We start from the raw sequence: 19,677 nt of genomic DNA, 5'->3' as shown, positions 1-19,677 counted from the left end.
AAGGCAGCGGGCCTCGCTCTTCCGGCAGTGGGCGCCGCCGGGCTCCTTTTCGGCCACCGCGGAAGCTCGTTGGCAGGGAGACTCGCGCGGAACTCGCGCGCGGGCGCGGAAAGCAGCCCGATTCGGGGCGCCTTCCTGCCCGACGGTCCGCCCGAGACGCCGCCGCCACCGCGCTTCTCGCGCGACCGAAACAACAAAGGCGGCGGCGGGCGGAGGGGCCGAGACACAAAGCGGCGGCGGCGGCAGCGCCCCTCGGAGCGGGGCGGAGCCGCGGCCCGTGAGTCAGCAGCCCGCGCGCCGGCGGGATCCGCCCCGCGGCGCCTGCAAGGCGAGCCCGGGCGCCGAGCGAGCGAGGAGCGAGGGACGGACGAGCGAGCGAGCGAGCGCGGGAAGGAGCCGGCGCGCGGAGCCAGACCCGCCTTGGCGCCCCGACGGGGCTCCGGCCGGAGGAGAGCGCGCCCCGAGGTGAGGGCTTGGGGGCGGGCGCGCGGGGCACGTGCGGGCGGAGGGGGCGCGCCGGACGCCGAGGTTCCCCCGAAGCGAGGGCGGCCGAGGAGCCGCTCTCCATCCCCGCTGCGCCGCCGGGGCTCGAGGGGCTCCTGCTTCCTCCTCGCCTTTGTCCTCCTCGGGGCGCCCGGCCGCGGCTTTGTCCGCCGAGGGAGGCTCAGGGGAGCCCCGCGGAGACCCCCCTGCGCTCCGGAGTGGGACGGGCTGGGAGAGCGGAGGTCGCTTCAGAGTCTGGCGGCGGCTGCTTTGCCCAACCTCCCTCCGCGGAGCTTTCTCCTTCCTTCCTTCTTTCTCCCCCCGAGTGGCGCCTCTTCGCTGTCGGGCTTCACAGGGCTCCTGGGCTGCCTCTGGCTGCGGCTCCCCGGCTCCCCTTGGCCCTTTCCGGGCCACTTTCGGCGCTTCCCGGCGCGCCCCCTTGGCGGGTCTGGGGCGCGCCTGGTCCCTTTGTGAGTGGGGCGGGGGCCGCGAGGCGCTTAGGCCCTTCGATGGGCGACGCTTCTCGGCGACGGCGGCCCGCGAGCGGGGCAGAGTGCGGCCCCTTCCCCCGGACTTGTGCAGGAAGGCGACTTGGCTCCGCAGGCATGGCCTTCCTCAATTCAATTGACGGGGGTTTTGTTTTAATTCACATAGCAGCGGTTTGGGCTCAAGCCCGATGCGAATCGCGATGTGCGCGTGTGCGCTTTTTCCTTTTTGTACCTATTTCGGAGCTTGCCAGTTGGTGTGGGGAAGAAGCGTTTAATTCCAGCCTCCGTGTCCAAAGTGGCTGCAGATGTTCTTGCACATGGGGTACCGCTCTGGGGCCTGAGCTTTCGGCAACGTTGCAGGGAATGCTACCTCTGCGTATGGGACTTAGAAGGACTGTATGTGAGAGAGAGAAACTTTCGCATAAACTGTACACACCCCAAACTGAACTGTAATGGCAGATAACGAATTCTGTTGCCTTCTTCCCAGATGACGCTGAACTCCAACTCCCATCTTCCCCAGACCTCATAGCCCATTGTCAGGGGGATGAGAGTTGGAGCCCAGCGATATTGGAGGCCAACTCAGCTCCCTTGGGAAGAGCAGGGGCTGATAGCACCAAGGTTGCAGGTTCAATCCCTGGACAAGACAGCTGCAGATTCCTGCATTGGGGGGGGGGGTTGGGCTAGATGAGCCTCAGGGTCCCTTTCAGCTCCACAGTCCTCTCATTCTGTATGGCCTCTGATGCCAGAAGAAGGGCATTAAGCCTTTAAATGTAATCAGTGACTTGCAAGTGTTGCTTCACAAGGTTTGGAGCCGAGTCTTGTTGATGCTGCCAGAGGGTATCAGGGGTCTGTTCATCCACTCCCTCATTCCGTCTCCAGCAGCCAGGTGTGTTGTCTGGGCACTTGCAAGCAAGACATGATAGTAGTGATCTCTCCTATCTGGTATTCAGATGGCCCTGAACTTAGAGGCACCACTGGGCCAAGGTGGCTGCTTGTCCCTTACTAGACCTGCCCCCCCGCTCCACGTTCCTCAAATCTGCTTAAAAAAACTTTTCTGCGCACGTCTCCTTTGCAGTGTTTCCCATAAATTAGTTTTGTGAAGAGGAAACTCTTCTTTTGCAATTTCTGAACCCGCTTCCAGTAAACTTTATTGAGGGGAGTAGGAGTTCTACAACTGAGAAGGGAGGGGAAAGCTTTTTTCTCCAAACCACTAATTTTATAAATCTGTAATTTTATAAATCTGTCACGCCTCCCCATACCTAGTTGTCTCGCTTCTCAAAACCAGAAAATGTGGTTTTAAATCATGAGTAATCATGTAAATTCTTGCAAGTATCTTACGTACCGTTTGTTTCTCTTTGGAAGTCCCCTCAACCCTTCTCTGTAAAAACCAAAGCAATAAGGATCATTTCTGTCTGGGTCTGTCTCTCTTCTCCAAGAAGTGATGTTAGCTGCTTCACTTGCTGGGCCTGGGAATTCCACTATTGCTATTGTGGGTTTATCTAAAGTATTTGAGTACTTTGGTGGCACTTACACCCCCAGGCCGCCTTTGCCTGGGGGCATTTAAAGAATGCAAAGGAAGGTTGGTAGAAGCAGCTGCTGGGCCACAAGGAAGGGAACTGCAGCAGACGTGGAGCCAAGTTGGAAGCAACCAACCCAAAGGGGAAACTCCTGTGCTTCTCTTTCAGTTGGGGTCTTGCAGGAGGTTAAAATTGTGATGTGCAGTCACTTGATTGGCCCATTGAATCTTCTTGATCTCCCACCCCCTCTGACTTCTTGTAACTTTTAACTGTGCCTCTTCCTTCCTAACTGACAAGAGCTGGAGCTGGTTAACATGGGTTCATCCTGAGTATTTTCGCTGCTTCAGGAGCCACTAACTCTAGAGGGCTTTGCCTGCAGCAACACCTGTTGCACTGGTAAGTTCAAAAGAGCAAAATGCAACCTGTTTGTTGCTGTTCCTAATACTTTTGGCCATGCTGAGAAGTGAGCATTTTGTGGCAAGCCGTTTGCGTGACAGCCTAAAATTGTCTGAAGTGACTATTAAATATTTGTCAATATATAGTTTTTCCTCTATGTGCACACTGTCTAATCTGCCCTTGGAATAGTTGGGCTGACTTAGGTGAAGGTGTGTTTCTTCTGTTTTTATTTTTAGTATCATGCATATAAGGTGTCCAGCGCTTGGCAGAGGAGTCAGAGAGCAGTATTGTCTTACAGAGCCGGGTTCAGTGTACCTTGCGCAGCCACAGCAAAAGAGAGGATGGTCAACAAAGGCAGGAAAAGAAGGACCTTTGAAAGGAAATCAAGTTTCTTAGTGAAGCAGCAGCTGGGCAAAGAAAGGAGGCTTGTGGGCCAAATTATGTGTTGCATTTTGCACCCTGACTTTAGCCAATGAACTCAAGAATGGCATGCCAGGAATCTTGCAGAGCAGGCTGGCTCTGCTCTTCCTCCCGTCCTGAATCCCAGGTGCTGGAAACCACGGGTCCTGCTTGCGGGTTCCCCCCAGTTAAGAGGGAAGGGGCCAAACACATCCCTCTGAGCTTCATGGCAGAGATGGGAATTTGTGCCGGGGTCTCCTCAATCCAAGATTTCTCCTTCTTGCCCTGATTCAGCTCTCCTTGGACACTGACTGCAAATCTGCAGAGGTTGACCTCAAAATGAGGTTTGCTTGGAAGCTGTTATGAAAAAGCACAGTTTTGGACAAGATGTTCTTGGCTTGGGATGGGACTGTGACTATAGGAGCATGTTTGATTCTTGATGGCTGGAGTCACGATGGGTAGGCAGCAAATTTATGGTGTCCCCCACTGCATGCCTTTATTCCTTCCTCGTAGAACAAAGTGGCTGCCATGATGGGGCATTGTTTTGTTTTGCTTTTGTTCTTGTTTTTATTATGTATTTTGTGTTTTATCTTGTATTTTTATGCTGTCCTGAGATCTTCAGATGAAGGGCAGTATACAAATTACACACACACACACTTTTAAATTAAGTCCCTTGGCGGGGCAGCTGCTCCCCCTGTCAAGTAAACAAACAAAAACACTTAACTAACTGACCAATCGTGTTTCAGACAGCTGGGTTCTGCCCCCCTGTCACGAATGCTGGCTGTGCCCCTGCCCCTCCCCCTGCCAGCTTGTTGCTTCTTCCTTCCTGCCTACAACTCTTCCACAAATAAATAAACTCCTTGGTGCAATTCTCCTTAAGGCAGCAAGCCTTGACCTGGGCTGCACCACTTCAGACTCCCTTCCACGGAGGATAAGGCTATGGAGTAGCTCCCCTGTCAGGCAGCATGCTGAGAATCACAGGTAGGAAGAACTCCATTGCCTCCCAGTCCTGCCTGTGGGCTTTCCATGGGCGCCTGGTTGGCCATGGGGAGATGAGCAGGTGTCTCTAGAATGGTCCCTTGGCCTGATCCAGAAGAATATCTCTATTCAAAAATACCCTGCATAGCTGCAAACCAGGGAGAAGGTTCTCCATCCTGGTCCCCAACATGCTAGCATTTAACGTTCCAGCTGTTTTCCTTTTGAATGTGAGCCCCCGCCCCCAGCCGTAGCGTGCAAACACAGGCACACCCACACACCCGCACACCTGCAGTGAGTACCAGGCCTTGGTTCTGGCTAAAGGCACTGGTTTTATAAGTATGGCAGTCATTCTGTGCCAGCAGATGCGGGATGATGCATGGGTCTCTGTGTCACCACTGAAGTCCACTCCTTCAGTTAGAAGGTTTGGTTTTGGTCTAAACGATGGGAATGACACAGCCATCCATTCATAGAGTGCCCTTTCTGTATAATAGCCGTGTGACCTCATATTTGCTTACTGTCCTTTGTTCTGCTGAAAATTAATAAAAATCACATTATTGAAGGCAGGGTGTCAAGACAGGCGTCTGCTGGTACAGAGTGACCACATGGGGCTCATGGTCCTGAGCTCACAGAATGCTTAGAAATGCAGGTGTTTTGGGAGTGATAGAATAGGCACCAAACAAACTAGGTTGGAAGAGGTTCACCCCAAAAAGCTCAGCACATTAAAAAGTTACATTGATCTTTATCTTGTCAGCCTCCGTCCATCTCCTCCTGACAGCCTGTGCTCTTGCTGCCCTGCAGGCAGATTGCAACCACAAAGACACTGAACTCTCAATTGCTGCAATTGAGATTATTTTGCAGTGACTAGTTTTATGAAATAGTTCTGTGTTTAGGTAGTGCTCTTTGCATTCCTTTTTATTAAGGACTACAGTAAAAAACTATAAATGGGGAACAATTCCACAGCAAAATGCATTTTGTTTGTTTGTTTGGAAAGACGAGCCTCTTTTAGTCCCCTCTCAATGTAGCCAAGATTGGCCAGTTATGATGCAGGTTCCACAAATATCAACTGATGCACATTAACCCGTCTTCATAAGTTGTTTGGGACCTTTCCCAATATTAAACATTTCCAAACTGAAACATAATTTTTAAGTGATGGTGGTGGAACTTGTTTTTAGTATTTTTCACAGTGTAAGCGATAAAGTCATTACAAACGGGAATGTGTTATCTGGTTTCACTGGCCTTTGATCATGTGCATCTGGTGGGTAAGTTTCTCTGCTGCCCTCTTCCAGAGCTTCCTGTACCAGCTGTCTATGGCATCTGTAGAGTTTTTCCAAATTGTGTAATAAGCAATCTTGCTGCATAAAAAACGCAAGCTCTTTTTGTCTCTTCTGTGTCCTCTTCAAACATGGAAAGCAATCTTAGCTTGGGAGTCATTTACTCCCTGAATTTGGACCCACAGTTGATTCTCGCTAGTGCTTATTCCAGCCCTGAAAAGTAGGCCAGTGAGACCCTCCTTCGACATTTGGTGGCAGGAGGCAGAGGATGGAGGCTCTTAGGTAAGCCAGGTGACGTCGGGTCCGTGAGCTGTGTCTTGGCTTTGAAGACAGAAGGAAAGTTCAGGGGTAAATACTAAATCAATACATGATAAAACTGGGGAAAAGAAGTCTCTCCATGGCCACCTTTTTGTTTTTGTTTTCCTCCATTTTGGGGCAGCTAATGTTTACAAGGAAGACAGAAGTGCCTGGCGTGCTCTGGTCCATGGGGTCACGAAGAGTCGGACACGACTAAACGACTAAACAACAAAATGTTTACAAACAACAAGGTGGCTTCTGCCACCAAACAGACGAGACTAATGGAGCCTTCAGAGGGGCAGTTTTTTATTCTGTGAATCACCCTGAGATCTTTGATGAAGATGTTCCACTTGGCCCATATATTGTGTGTGGCACAAGCATGGTGGAAAGACATGATAGCGGCTTGGTGTAGTGGTCAGAGTTTCTGACCAGGCCTGGGACGACACGTTCGGCCATGAAGTTCTCTGTTCGAACTGTGGGCTGAGAGAGAGGACCTGGCTCACCCTCTCTGGCAAGGTGACCGTCAGGATAACATTGTGTGGGTCCTACAGGCACTGCCTTGAGACCCTTGGAAGGAAGCTGGACTAGGAATGTAATAAATAAAATTCATATGCCCAGGACTTCCTTCCTATTATCATCAGAGAGAGGAAACTTGAATTCCAGTGTTGACTTCACTTCTCAGTAAAGTAAAACCTGAGTATCCCACATGTTCTCTTGACTTCCTTCTAGGTAGGCACAGTTAAGATGGAAAACAGCATGACGACGCATTCTTCTCAGTGTGTTTTAGAAGGTAGTGGAGAGAGTCTTCTGTAGGTTAGGTTTATTCTCTTAGTTGTTTTGTCTCTGCCTATTTTGCTGTTGTCCCAGGTCTTCAATCCAGGCCTCCCAAAGAGCTTGGTTTGGGCTTGTCTGTTCTTTAACATCGGGTATCATCAACAGGGAGAAACTGGGTTGCTGGCTGTCACATCAGATAAGGCTCTGGGGCCAATTTGCCCTCTCTGCTGAAGAATTTCAAGACCCAGTTATGCAAAACCAGCGGATTTTAGGCACACCTTTAGAAACATGTCTGCATAATCATTGTTCCAGGTAACCACAATCAGGTTGCTATAGCATTGCCATGGTAGCCTGTTGGTGCCTGTAATTTCAGTGGGAAAATCTAGTCATTCCTTTTCTGATCAATACTGTTCTTGGGGGGAGTCCAGTGCATTGTGGTAGCAATACTCCATGAAAGGTGGCCTCCATCCGTCTTACTCTAGTGCAGTGTTTCCCAACCTTGTGCCTCCAGATGTTTTTGGCCTACAACTCCCATCATCCCTGACTAGCAAGACCAGTGGCAAGGGATGATGGGAATTGTAGGCCAAAAACAGCTGGAGGCACAAGGTTGGGAAACACTGCTCTAGTGAACCCTGCAGAGCCAGTAACCCTTTGTCAAGTGCTGGTAGCTGGAGGGCTTAGAACAGAGTACTTGCCATGGAGAAGATTCCTGCTGCCTGCTATCCAGTCTAGAGGCTGCAGGTGGATGGGAGTCGTGGGCATGGGGAATTCTGCAGTGGAGGAAAGGGGCAAGAGGGGACGCCTCTGGGCATGAGCCACACCGCCCAGGTCATGCCGCAGTGTTTTGCTTGGACTGAGGCCGCCAGCAGCTCCCTGCAGAGGCACTTGTGGGACGGGGGATTTGGTAAGAGGAAGAGGCGAGAGTGAGGCTGCAGCAAGCAAAAAACGGGGTGGGGTGGGGGAGAGGAAGTGAGGAAATTTAGCCACCTGAGTGAGGAAAGGAGGGAGGCTGGAGAGTTGTGACAGATCTTGAAGGAGAGGAAAAGGAGAAGTTCCTGCCCGCCCGCCCCAAATGCTGTGGTCTTCCTCCCCTCCTGCCAGGCCCTCTGCTGAGCCAGAAAGCATCTCCTCCCTTCTGTGAGGAAGATAAGATGCAGGAAGGAAATTTAGAAAGAGAGAGATGGTTCGTCGTTTTACTGATAATAAACTTGGGAGTAAGGGAGGGATTAATCAAATTGGCTATTGGGCTTTCTTTTATTGATTTTCTCTTGTGCATCTAAATGCGGGAATGAAAAAAGAAATTAATCAGCTGTGTATCATGTAATGGCCTCCTTGGCATAGGCTTCCGACTAGGAGGAAGACGGGGGTGGAAAGGGAGGAGGGATGGAAGAAACAGGCAGTTTGCAGAGAGCAGCAAGGAGATACAGAGAGATAAAGAAAAGTCTTTGCCCTCTGAAACAAAATCTGCCTAAAATGGGATGTCCTGTGTCAACATTTTGTGGGCCTCAGTAGTTTTTTATCCTTTCGAGAAGACTCTGGGGTAAGGAAATCTGAGAAACCCCACCTTAAAGTATTGTTCGCCAAGCATGCAAATAAGGCTGAGTTGAAGCTTGGGGTCGCTGTTTAGCAGCTGCTGATGTCAAAAGGGGATTGACTGAATGCTGACCCCCCCCCCCAAATAATAATTGCTAGACCCTAGTTTAGTGGCATGTGACTGGGCTGCGGTGAGCCTCGGACTCCTATGTTTCTCTCTTTCTCAGCACAGTTGCGAGAAGTTCATAGGCTTGGCTTTCTAGTTTAGATTGAAGCTTGCTGTGTTAACCTAACCGTAAACTGTAGTTTATCTGAACTATGGTTTGTTTTGAACAAGCCAACTTCAATTCATGGGTTATGAAGCTGTCCTGCTTGGAAAAATCAAAGTTAATGTTAACCACAGTTTAGCATGTTGACCAGATCCTTCACTGTGGTTAACCAAAGCTGCTGGGATCCTATGCAGAGAGATGAAGGGGAGGGGAGCACAGGAGCCCAAACCTCATTGCAGCTTGTCTGCATCATACTAAATGATGGTGGTCGTCGCCTCTTCCCTTCTCTGCCTCCCCCCACCAAAAAAACAAAACAAGGGAGAAATTGTGTGATTACCTTATTCAGCTCTTGGAGTGTGGTGTGTGGAGAAATTTTATCTTGGAAGAAAAATTGCAGGATATCAAGACTTACTTTGCCCTCTAAAGATTTGGACAGAATCTGTCTATCACCCATGCTATCAACAAAATTTTAGGAGAAAATGAACATGAAAGTAGGCTGATAATATATGTACTTAACACTCTCACACCACTCCAAGACAGGTATTTCGTAACTCCAGAAAAGGTTCTCCCTTTTCAAAATTAAATTAAATTAAATTAAATTTCTTTAAAGGTCCAACATTGGGACCAGCTTGGAAGTTGAGATGAGTTAACATTTCCCCACATTAAAGAGTCTGAGTTCTGCTTGCTTCCTACATTTGATAACTATCCCATTTGTGCCCAGAAGTTTGGAGTCTAAAGGCGGCACAAGAAGCCCAGTGGAGCCAAGAGCTCTTGAAAGCAAAAGGACTTGTAAAGCTTAAAGGTAAAGGACCCCTGGATGGTTAAGTCCAGTCAAAGGAGACTATGGGGTTGTAGCGCTCATCTCGCTTTCAGGCCGAGGGAGCCGACGTTTGTCCACAGACAGCTTTCCAGGTCATGCGGTCAGCAAGACAAAATGCTTCTGGTGCAACAGAACACCATGACGGAAGCCAGAGCACACAGAAACACCGTTTACCTTCCTGTCGCAGCAGTTCCTATTTATCTACTTGCTGGGTTGGCAGGAGCGGGGACACAACAACAGGAACTCACCCCTTCGCAGGGATTCAAACTGCTGACCTTCTGATCAGCAAGCCTGAGAGACTCAGTGGATTAGACCATGGCACCACCTGCATTTGTCTGGTATTCAAATATTGGTGTCGTTTTTAATGCAATAGTTTTTAGATATGTTTTTAAAAGCTAGCACAAGTATCCTCAGTCACAGCCTTTCTTGTTCCTTTTTGTAAAATGGTAGAAATACAGCTGCTTAAAACTATGGCAGTAAATGACCGATCAGTAATATTAATACGTTTGATTGTTTGTGGGTTTTTAACTTGCCCTGGGATCTTGCTGTGAAGGGAGGGCTAATAAATAGGAATAAAGAAGCCTTAAGGCTGAAATGAACAAATACATTCAGCAGGTGTATTTAGAGGAAGTTTGCTGGCAAAGGAAAAGCAAGGCTAAAGCTGTGGTGCAGTTTTCCTGTGCTCAGGAGACCCTTGCCTTCCAGGGCCTTTGCAAGTAAGTACAGCAGAGCCCTTCAGAGAGCAGAATACTCTCGGGTTGGGTGTGGCCTGGAGAAACCGGAACACCTTCGTACAGCCAACAGTATATTGGTATGCAAAGCTGTTGTGAGGTGAATGGGGAATTCTTCACTTGTGATGTAAGAATTTCCATTACAGTGCAGAGAGATAGACATTGAGAACCAACTAATCTGGCTTCCAAACTCCCAGTTGACGTGCCCAGTATACCTGATAGATGTTAAAAACACAAAATGTGTGTGAAATAGTAGTGGTGAACAATCTCCTCTTTGCAACCTTGAGCAATTCAATACACATAGGAGGGCTGCTAAATGAGTTTGGCAGTTCAAATAGTCCAGGCAGTGCCATCCATCCAATATATTTTTAGATTTTCTTAGGAGAAGACAGACTCCGGAGGATGGAATGGACGAGACCAGTTCTTGTGTACTCAAGAAGGCAGTTTCTGCACATGCTGTAGAGGGAAGTGAAGGGCAGGTGAGGCTTGCCAATGGGAAGGAAAACTCTGACCCTAAAGCGCCACTGCCTTGCCAGATAAGTTCAGGAGAAGAAAAGGCTCAGGAGTAAACCCTACACAAATCTGGGGTGGGGTCCTCAATATGGTTAGATGGCGCCTTGTACGCCTCTTTCTGGCAACTCCTGCAGCAAAGCTGGTGTCGAATGCCTTGCTCTGCTTACCTTTGGATCACATCAGTGAGGCCAAAAGAGAGAGGGATTGTATCGTCTGGGCTGCCCAGGACCTCCAGGCACAATACCCAGGCTTGCGCCCTGGGGAGGTCACTTTGGCACTGCTAACGCAGAGGTTTGGCTTCACCCCTGGAGGCACACTCCATTGTGTCTCAAAAATATGAATGGTGTTGCTTGGCATTGTTGAGTGCAGAAAATCCACAAAAACCTTAGTGATGCATTGAGTAGAATTTAATTTTAAAAATGCAAATAGCTCTGTGTTAAGGAAGGACCACAGCTCAGTGGTGGAGCTTTTAGCATGCAGGACCGTGGTTCAGGCCCCAGCATCTCCAAGTGGGGCTGGGAAAGACTCTCTGTCGGGAAGCCTGGAGAGCTCTGCCCGTTGCTGTAGAAAACTCGGCTAGATGGAGCGGTGGGTCTGACTTGGGTTAAGGCAGCGTCTTATGTTGCTGAGAGGCATTCTCAGGGTTACAGCGAAGTGCTTGCGTCTTCAGAAAGCCTGCGCACTGCTCAACTTCCACAGGGGTTATGTTCCGGGGATTGCACCTGAAGTCAAAATTGCGTGTAGTCAAAACACATTGGGTGGGATTGCCAATGCCTTTTTTCTGGACTGCCTCCCCTTAAATTTTTTATATTTTTTATTGCCAAGCATGTAAAGCTGATTGCACACAAGTTAATTGCGCCTAAGCTGCAGACTTACTAGATCATTGTTTGTCCAACTCTCCAAATATGTAAGCATCATATCTGTTTTGATAGCTTACATCCTGCTGTTTGGCCAATTATTACAGGTCCCGAAGGAGACTTGCAGCATAAAAATTGAAATATTGATAGTCATAAAATAACAAAGTCTATAATAACATCAACATTGACAACCATAAAACAATGAAGTCTACAATAATATCAACAGTCACATGATGGGCTTTGCAGTGAAATAAACCTTTCTAGCAATCTGGCTTGTCTATGTGGCTAAAAACTAGCAATGAAGGTGCCTAATGAAGAGTTTCCAAGAAGAGATCCCATCACAGAGAGGCCTTGGCTCTTTGTCGACATCACGGCGACCTCTGCAAATTGAGGTACTAGGGCAAGTTAGGAGACCCGCTCCAAGTGTATGGGGCAAAGAATGTCTTATGAGGGGTTACCCCACCTGGTCAACCAAGGCCTAAAGCCATTTTTTGAAATATAAAGGCGGGAGCCACCACCTTGAGTTGTGCACGAATGCCAGCTAACAAAGAGTGAAGCTCTATCTGCACTCTTGTGATGTGCTTTTCCTGTGCCCAGTGAACAAGTTGAAGCTATGGACACGTTTATGATGAGAACTGGAACAGTTGAGTCCTTGGCACCAAGGCAGAGACACTCGCTCATTCAGGGAGGCAGAGTGAGGAGGATGAGTCCTTGCTCTGTCCCAAACACCAAGTGCAGATGATCCTTAATGATTGTATTCCAAACTCAGCAATCAAATATGCCTGAAATATATAAATCTTTACCTTTAGATTGATCTTCCTGTTTTGTGTGTGTTTTTGCTTTGCTGCCAGATTAGAGGAGAGATGAAACAAGAAGAGTTTGCAGGAATTAATGGTCAAGAAATGAGGGAATTGGGCTACCTGGTGGTGGGCAGACCGTAGCTAGCTTCCTGGGATTGGTGATAAGGCAAAGTACTGCAGATACACTCTTGTGGAGGAGGCAGGACTTCCTGTAGTGTTTTATTTTTTATTTTAAAAAAAAAAATTTATTGCGTTTCTTTTCGTAATTTTGTACATTCCAAATAGTACAGGAGGAACCAAATACAAGAAACACTTTTTTGATTTTTTTTTTAAACAAAAGAAAAGGAAAAAAACCTTAATAAAGTTATAGATATATAAACATTCCACTTTCCGTAAATCCCCATTTGACTTCCCCACACCTTCCAAATCTGCGTTCTTTGTAATAACAATATCAGCAATTTGTTACCTTATTTCAAACCTTGTTACAACTTTCAATTATTATGTCTCCGTATTCAATATGTTGTATCTCAATTTTGGTATCTTTAAAATAAACATAATATGTTTGGTTCACTTATCATCTTTTCTCATTTGTGACTTATTTTACCATTTGCTTAATCATATTTGCTAAAGCATAACATTTCCAATAACATGCACTATCTTAAGATTCATACAACTTATAATATTTTTGCAAATAGTCTTTGAATTTTTTCCAATCCCCCTGAACTGATTCTTCATCCAAATCTCGGATTCTGCCGGTCATTTCAGCTAGTTCCATGTAGTCCATCAACTGTGTCTGCCATTCCTCCAACGTGGGTAAATCTTGTGTCTTCCAGTTCTTTGCGATGAGTATTCTTGCTGCTGTGCTAGCATACATAAACAAAGTTCTATCTTTCTTTGACACTTTCTGGTCTACCATGCCCAGCAGGAAGGCCTCTGGTTTCTTAGGAAAGGTATACCTAAATACCTTTTTCAATTCATTGTAAATCATTTCCCAGAAGGCCTTCACTTTTGGGCAGGTCCACCAGAGATGAAAAAATGTCCCTTCTGCCTCCTTACATTTCCAACATTTATTGTCAGACAGGTGAAATATCTTAGCTAGCTTGACTGGGGTCATGTACCACCGGTATATCATTTTCATAATGTTTTCTTTCAGGGCACTACATGCCGTGAATTTTATTCCGGTGTTCCATAACCTTTCCCAGTCTTCAAACATAATGTTATGTCCCACATCCTGTGCCCATTTTATCATGGCAGATTTAACTGTCTCATCCTGTGTGTTCCACTTAAGCAGCAAGTTATACATTCTCGATAGTATCTTAGTTTTTGGTTCTAATAGTTCTGTCTCCAATTTCGATTTTTCCACTTGGAAACCAACTTTTTTATCCATTTTAAAAACCTCTTGAATTTGAGCATAATGTAACCAGTCTCGCACCTTATTTTTTAGTTTGTCCTGGCTCTGCAGCTTCCAATTGTCTCCAATTTTTTCAATTATTTCCCAATATTTCGGCCATTGGGCCTCCATATTGGGCCTTTTTCGAGCCTTGGCCTCCATCGGTGATAGCTACCTCGGGGTTTTACTCTCTAATAAGTCTTTGTATTTCATCCAGACTGCAAAAATTGCTTTTCTCACAATATGGTTTTTGAACAATTTATGAACTTTAACCTTGTCGTACCAGCCAAAAGCATTATCAAAGCCTTCCAGATCTAGGACATCAGTGTTTTCTAACAAAAACCAATCTTTCAACCAGCAGAAGGCTGCAGATTCATAATATAGCCTCAAGTCCGGCAGGGCAAACCCCCCTCTTTCTTTCGAGTCAGTTAGTATTTTAAACTTTATTCGGGGCTTTTTGCCCTGCCAGACAAACTTAGATATATCCTTCTGCCATTTTCCGAAGCATTCCACTCTGTCCACGATCTGTAGGGTTTGGAATAAAAATAACATTTTCGGCAATACATTCATTTTTATAGCTGCAATTCTACCCAACAAGGAAAGTTTCAATCTTGACCAAATTTCTAAGTCCTTTTTAATTTCCAACCAACATTTTTCATAATTATCTTTAAATAAATTCAAGTTTTTGGAAGACAAATAAATCCCTAGGTATTTCACTTTTTTAACCACACTTAATTCTGTTTCTCTCTGGAACCCCTCTGTTTCTGTAGATGTCAAATTTTTGGTCAAAACCTTAGTTTTTTGTTTGTTCAACTTAAATCCCGCAACCCGACCAAACTCTGCTATAAGTTCTAACACTCTTTTTGTACTGGGTTCTGGCTCCTGTAATGTCAAAACTAAGTCATCTGCAAAAGCTTTCAATTTGTATTGTTTCACTCCGACCTCTATCCCTTGTACCAACCGGTCCTCCCTAATCATGTTCAGCAACACCTCCAGGACTGATATAAATAAAAGAGGGGATAGAGGGCACCCTTGTCGTGTTCCTTTTTCAATTTTAAACTCTTCTGTCACCACATTATTAACTATCAGTTTAGCTTTTTGCTCTGAGTAAATTGCCTCTATTCCATTCTCAAACCCCCGTCCCACTCCCATCCCTTCCAAATTTTTTTTCATAAACATCCAAGAAATGTTGTCAAAGGCCTTCTCCGCATCAATAAAAATTAACACTGCTCTTGTATTAAGGTTAGTTTGCAAGAGTTCCAAAATGTCAATAATGTTTCTAGTGTTTTCGTATAAATGTCTACCAAGGGAGAAAGCCTGCTTGGTCCTTGTGAATTACTTCATTTAGGACCTTTTTAAGTCTACTTGCCAAAATGTCTGCAAATATTTTGTAATCCACATTCAGGAGTGAGATGGGACGGTAGTTCTTGAGCTGGGTCTTTTCAGATTCTGACTTAGGTATCAATGTGATGAAAGCTTCCTTCCACGTTTCTGGTGCCCTCTTCCCATCCATAATCTGGTTGCATACCTCCAACAAAGGTTGTATCAAGTAGTCCTTCAGAGTCTTATAATATTTGGAGGTAAGCCCATCCGGGCCTGGAGATTTGCCTAGCTGCATACTTTGAATGGCACCTTGACTTCCTGTAGTGTTTTAAACCTTGGCTTGGACTGTGACTTCTTCCACTCCCACCCTAAGAATGGAGCATCATGTTCAAACTCTTATTTATTGGGCCCCTCTTTCCCCCCCATGTTGGGCAAAAGTTTCCTGCAGTGCAGAGGGTTGGACTAGATGACCCTTGCGGTCCCTTCCAACTCTGCAATTCTATGATTCTGCCCCCACAAGCAAAAGGACCGAGGAATGCTGACCCAAGCTTGTGTTGCCCTCACTGGGGAAGAGGGAGGGAGATACCTTGGCCTGACCAGCTGTGTGAGACAAGGTCGCTGAGATGCAGCCTGAGGAGTGTGGGTGGGATTGTGAACTGTGTTACAAGTGTGGTGGGAAACGTCTTAGGTCAGCATGGGGTGGAGGGACTCCTTCCTCCTCTAGTTCCATTGTCAACTGCATGTTTTGCAGCACCTCCTGGAGTCCTCCGGTAACTGCTGCTGTCTGTCTGCTGGCATGGCAAATGTTCCTTTTTTCTGCTTTCCTTTTTGTGCAAACCGTTGCACTAGATTGTTTTTCTTGCTGCTGAAGCGTTCCCCAGCCTAGAAAGGAAATAAAGAAATAAGCCACAATGGCAAGATAACATTAATTGACCCACCTTCAAGAATTATACATAGATCAACAGTCGCATAGATGGTAAGGAAATTCTGGGCCGCTTCTGCTTGGCTCTGAGAAACAGGAAACAAATGTGGTGGTTTCCCTGTCAAAACAAGAGGAGGAGGAGGAGGGTGTGTGTGTGTGTGTGTGTGTCACACAAAGCAGGGTGCTCAGAGAGGAGAGAGTTTTGTGTTTAGATATGTGCACAGCCCTCTTAAAACACAAAAGGTGCTTGTGCTCCCTCTTGGTTGAAGGTGGAAGGAAATTGCCAAAGAGACATATATTGGGGGGGGGAGGGGGAGCAGGGCATTTCTTATTACTCCTGAGGTCCAACAGTAGGGATCACTTAAAAATCAAACCCCCAGCTGTGGTGTGCCCTGCTGGGAAGTAACAGACCAAAATTGGGGGTGTCTGTGATGTAGACTTCATTCTCTTGGTTATTATTTTTTAAACCAGGGGAAATTGCATTGTCCTGGCAAGAGGTGGGCTTGCAGAATTTAATGTTTCCCAAGTGTGTGAAAGGAAAAAGACATGTCTCTCTCTCACACACCAGCCCTATATTGGAAGGATCCACACTTGGTTGTCACCCCTGGACTGCATTGTCAAAGTTTCATGTATCTCAAATCACCTCAAATGTCAATTGCAGGCCATCAGTCTTATCACCTGAAGAGCCACAGATCCGTTCACCAAGGTTGCCCTGACTTAGCATCTCTTTCTCCCTGGAGGGCATGAAGCTTAGTTGAGTAGGAAGGAGCCTCTCTGCCCCCATGGAAGCCAGGCAGGAGGACCAGCTCCTTCCCACAGTATCAGTGTCTGGTCAGTCTCAGCAGCTTTGAAGCTCAGTGTGCTGTCAGGCGAGTGTCCGTGAGCGGAGATCTTGGGCTGGCTGCAAAGGCTGGCTAAAAATTGGGGACACTTGTCCATTCAAATAATTTGCACATTCCCTTCCATCATCTGTTGAATGGTGGATTAACAGAAGCATCTGTTGGAACCAGTCTTCAAGGCTTAGTTGTGAAGTGCTGTAGTTCATACAGTTTACACACAACTTGTCCTGATGTTAATTGAAAGAGGAGTTCTAGACCAGAACTCTCCTTTCAAGTGACTTTGCTTTTGGGATCATGAGACTACAGTCTGGGTGATCAGCTTGCAGCATTAACTAGCCCAGGCAGGTTGGGTTGGGGCTTGCACTCCTATACAGGAGCAGGAGGGCCTGCAGGTCTACTGTGGACCTTCTTCCTGCCTCTCCCGTGCTGTGGCCTGTTCCATAGATCGGCAGACCGAGGCGAAAGCACCCAAAGCATGCTGGCCTACACTGGTATGATCTGTTGCTTTGGGCGTGTTGCAGCCTGTTTGTAAACACAGATCAAGGTCTACTGAAAGACCAGCAATAATGGATTGTCTGGAGAAATTCCAGGATGGATTGTCGAGTGGGCATGCTCCTCTCTCCTCTTCTCCACTGGTCTTCAGAGTAAATCCCATTCAAAGAACAGAATAATTAATTTTTTTTGCAGTTCTGGATTTTATGTGTATTGGAAGGATTGTATTTTCCACAAGACTTAACTGAATATATTTGTGTGGAGGATATAGGAGAAGGCATTGGGGCCATTGGAAATACTTTATTCTTCAGCTTATGGGGCTGCAGAACGGACTGAGTGCCCTATGCTGTTAGATATATTTAAGTTATGCTTATTTTAAGTGTTCGTATGTAAATAATTCATATTCCTTTGACCTGATTTTCTGGCACTGAAATTGAATGGATGCAGCCCAGCACTTGACTAATGGAAAATTCAAAGAAAATAGAACATTACAACAGAAATCATGAAGCGTGACAAAGTTAAGTGGTGCAAAGAAATGCCCTTTTAAAAAGTGGACAGAAAAGTCCTTGCCTGTTAGCTGAAAGCCTTGACTGTAGCTGTATTTTCACAAGCCTTTGTGCCTTGTGAAAATGGTTGGGTGTTCTCCCACTTCCTTCTCAACATGCCTGAACAAGACGTAGTCTCTCTGCCAGTAGAACCCAGTGACTTAGTGCTATGTGTGAACTTGTCCAGGCAGCTTAACTGGGTTTTTCCGCTGCCAACAAAACAAAATCAGATGCTGCCATTTGTTGCTGATTTATCACCATTGGTTTTGTCTGAACTATGGCTTAGCACTACATGTGAATCCAGCAGCCATTCTTCGTGATGGCTAGTTTGACCAGCCTACTCTGGACGCTCAAGAAACTATAAGACTAGATGGAAAACAAACCAAACTTTGGGAAACAAGCTATAGTTTGTTTGATCATCCATGGGACAACGCATGGCTACCACATAGTTTGTCAAGCAAACCATGGTCTATGGTCTAGCATGTGTGAGCCGGGCCATAGCAAGGTGTCGGACCACCTAGGCCCAAGATACCTTAAACATCCTTATGAGTCTGTCTGGGTGAGAAACCCTTTAGTGTCTCATTGTTGGTGGAGGATTATGGGGAGGCCACGAGAGAGGGACAACCTTCTCCTCTCCCTGGGGAAGTCATCAGTCTCCTTTCCTGCCTGTCTTGACCTTTTTGTTCTCCGCACTCTTTGGCTGTTGAACCACATCACTATTGATTTTTGTGTAATGTACTCACAGTGAAATAAAGTGCCTTCTGGGCCACATTACATGAGCCAGTGCTCTTTTCTCAGGAATCCACTTGTGCTCAGAGTGTGTGAGTGCGCATGTGCAGGCAGACACACTACTGGTGCAGTGTAGGCTTGCAGCTGCAATCCTGATCCCCTGATCATTCTCTCTATTCGCCTTCCTTCACGTGCACAGTGTTAACCTTGTACTTCGCCCATTCTTGAATGTACCTTTTGCATGATAAGAAATCATTTGGAAAATCATTTGGAAATGCCCATTTTGTGTGTCTTTCTTCTAAGGAATGTGTGATGTATGTTTTTCTCCTGAGTATTTGTGAAGGACTTGCATTCTGCGTCTGTTCATGTTCTTCCCAGAGATAAATAATTCCCCTGGGTGAATCTTGCTGCCTCATGTACTTCCATTCACCCCTATTCCAGACAGGATGAAAGGAACACTTGGCTTTCAAGGCAGCCTCTCCCTTTGACTGGGAGACCCGGATCAGAGGTTTCTGGAGCTGTTATAAGTCAGAGAGGTCTCTGCATCAAAGTGCCCACTAAGATGACACTGGGCATTGTTGTCTCTTATTGCAACAAAGTCCCTGGTGAATTGCTGCTTGCAATCACTGAGTAACAACATCCACTCAGAAGTAAGTCCTACTTGAATTCAGTTGGCTTTACTCCCAGGTAAGTGGGGTAGGATTGCTTATTTTGGTGAGCATTTGTTTTCCTTTTCTTTTTGTACTCTAGCACGTTGCAAGCAATAATTTGAGCTACTCTGTGTTAATCTTGAGATCCAACAGAAAGACATAGGTCTTACCTATTGAATTTTTATTGGAATAATATTCTGAGTACAGAAAAGTTAAACCTGGTTGTAAGGAGGAGGTGGCAGAATGAGGATGGATTTAAAAATCTGGCATTGGTTAAATTGGTTAAATGCCCCCGCCTCAAATATGATCTAGTGTGGGATTCCTTATCTGCCTACACCCTTTCATCCGAAAACCTAGACTTCAGTAAAGTTCATTTACTGTCTAGACTATAATAGTTTTATTTCATTTGTTACAAGCCCATGAACTAGTTACAGTGGTGCCTCGCAAGACGAAAAGAATCCGTTCCGCGAGTCTCTTCGTCTTGCGGTTTTTTCGTCTTGCGAAGCAAGCCCATTAGCGGCTTAGCGCTATTAGCGGCTTAGCAGGCTTTTGCCTTAAGGTGGTTTCTGAAGCTCTTCAGAAACTTTTCTGATTCTGTAAACACTCTATAAACACACAAATTAACTACTGGGTGAGCCGATAAGATGAGAAGATAAGCAGC

General features: G+C 46.4%; 1 protein-coding gene across 2 annotated transcripts in view; it reads left to right on the top strand.

Annotated features, from left to right (window-relative positions):
* The first annotated feature begins 331 nt into the window (after window positions 1-331).
* FAM107B (family with sequence similarity 107 member B) overlaps window positions 332-19,677 on the top strand; it is a 55,000-nt gene continuing 35,654 nt past the window's right edge. Inside the window, exons 1-2 of one of the 2 annotated variants that reach the window (XM_077935689.1) lie at window positions 369-465; window positions 2,786-2,884. The gene's annotated coding sequence lies outside the window, so the exon portion shown is untranslated. Of the gene's footprint in view, window positions 466-2,785; window positions 2,885-19,677 lie in introns of both variants that reach the window. The other variant, XM_077935688.1, reaches the window with a different exon arrangement.

Source organism: Podarcis muralis, chromosome 10, assembly GCF_964188315.1.
Source record: "Podarcis muralis chromosome 10, rPodMur119.hap1.1, whole genome shotgun sequence".
Classification (NCBI taxonomy): domain Eukaryota; kingdom Metazoa; phylum Chordata; class Lepidosauria; order Squamata; family Lacertidae; genus Podarcis; species Podarcis muralis.
The sequence above is the reverse complement of the archived record's forward strand: the minus strand, read 5'-3'. Positions and strand labels throughout refer to the sequence as shown.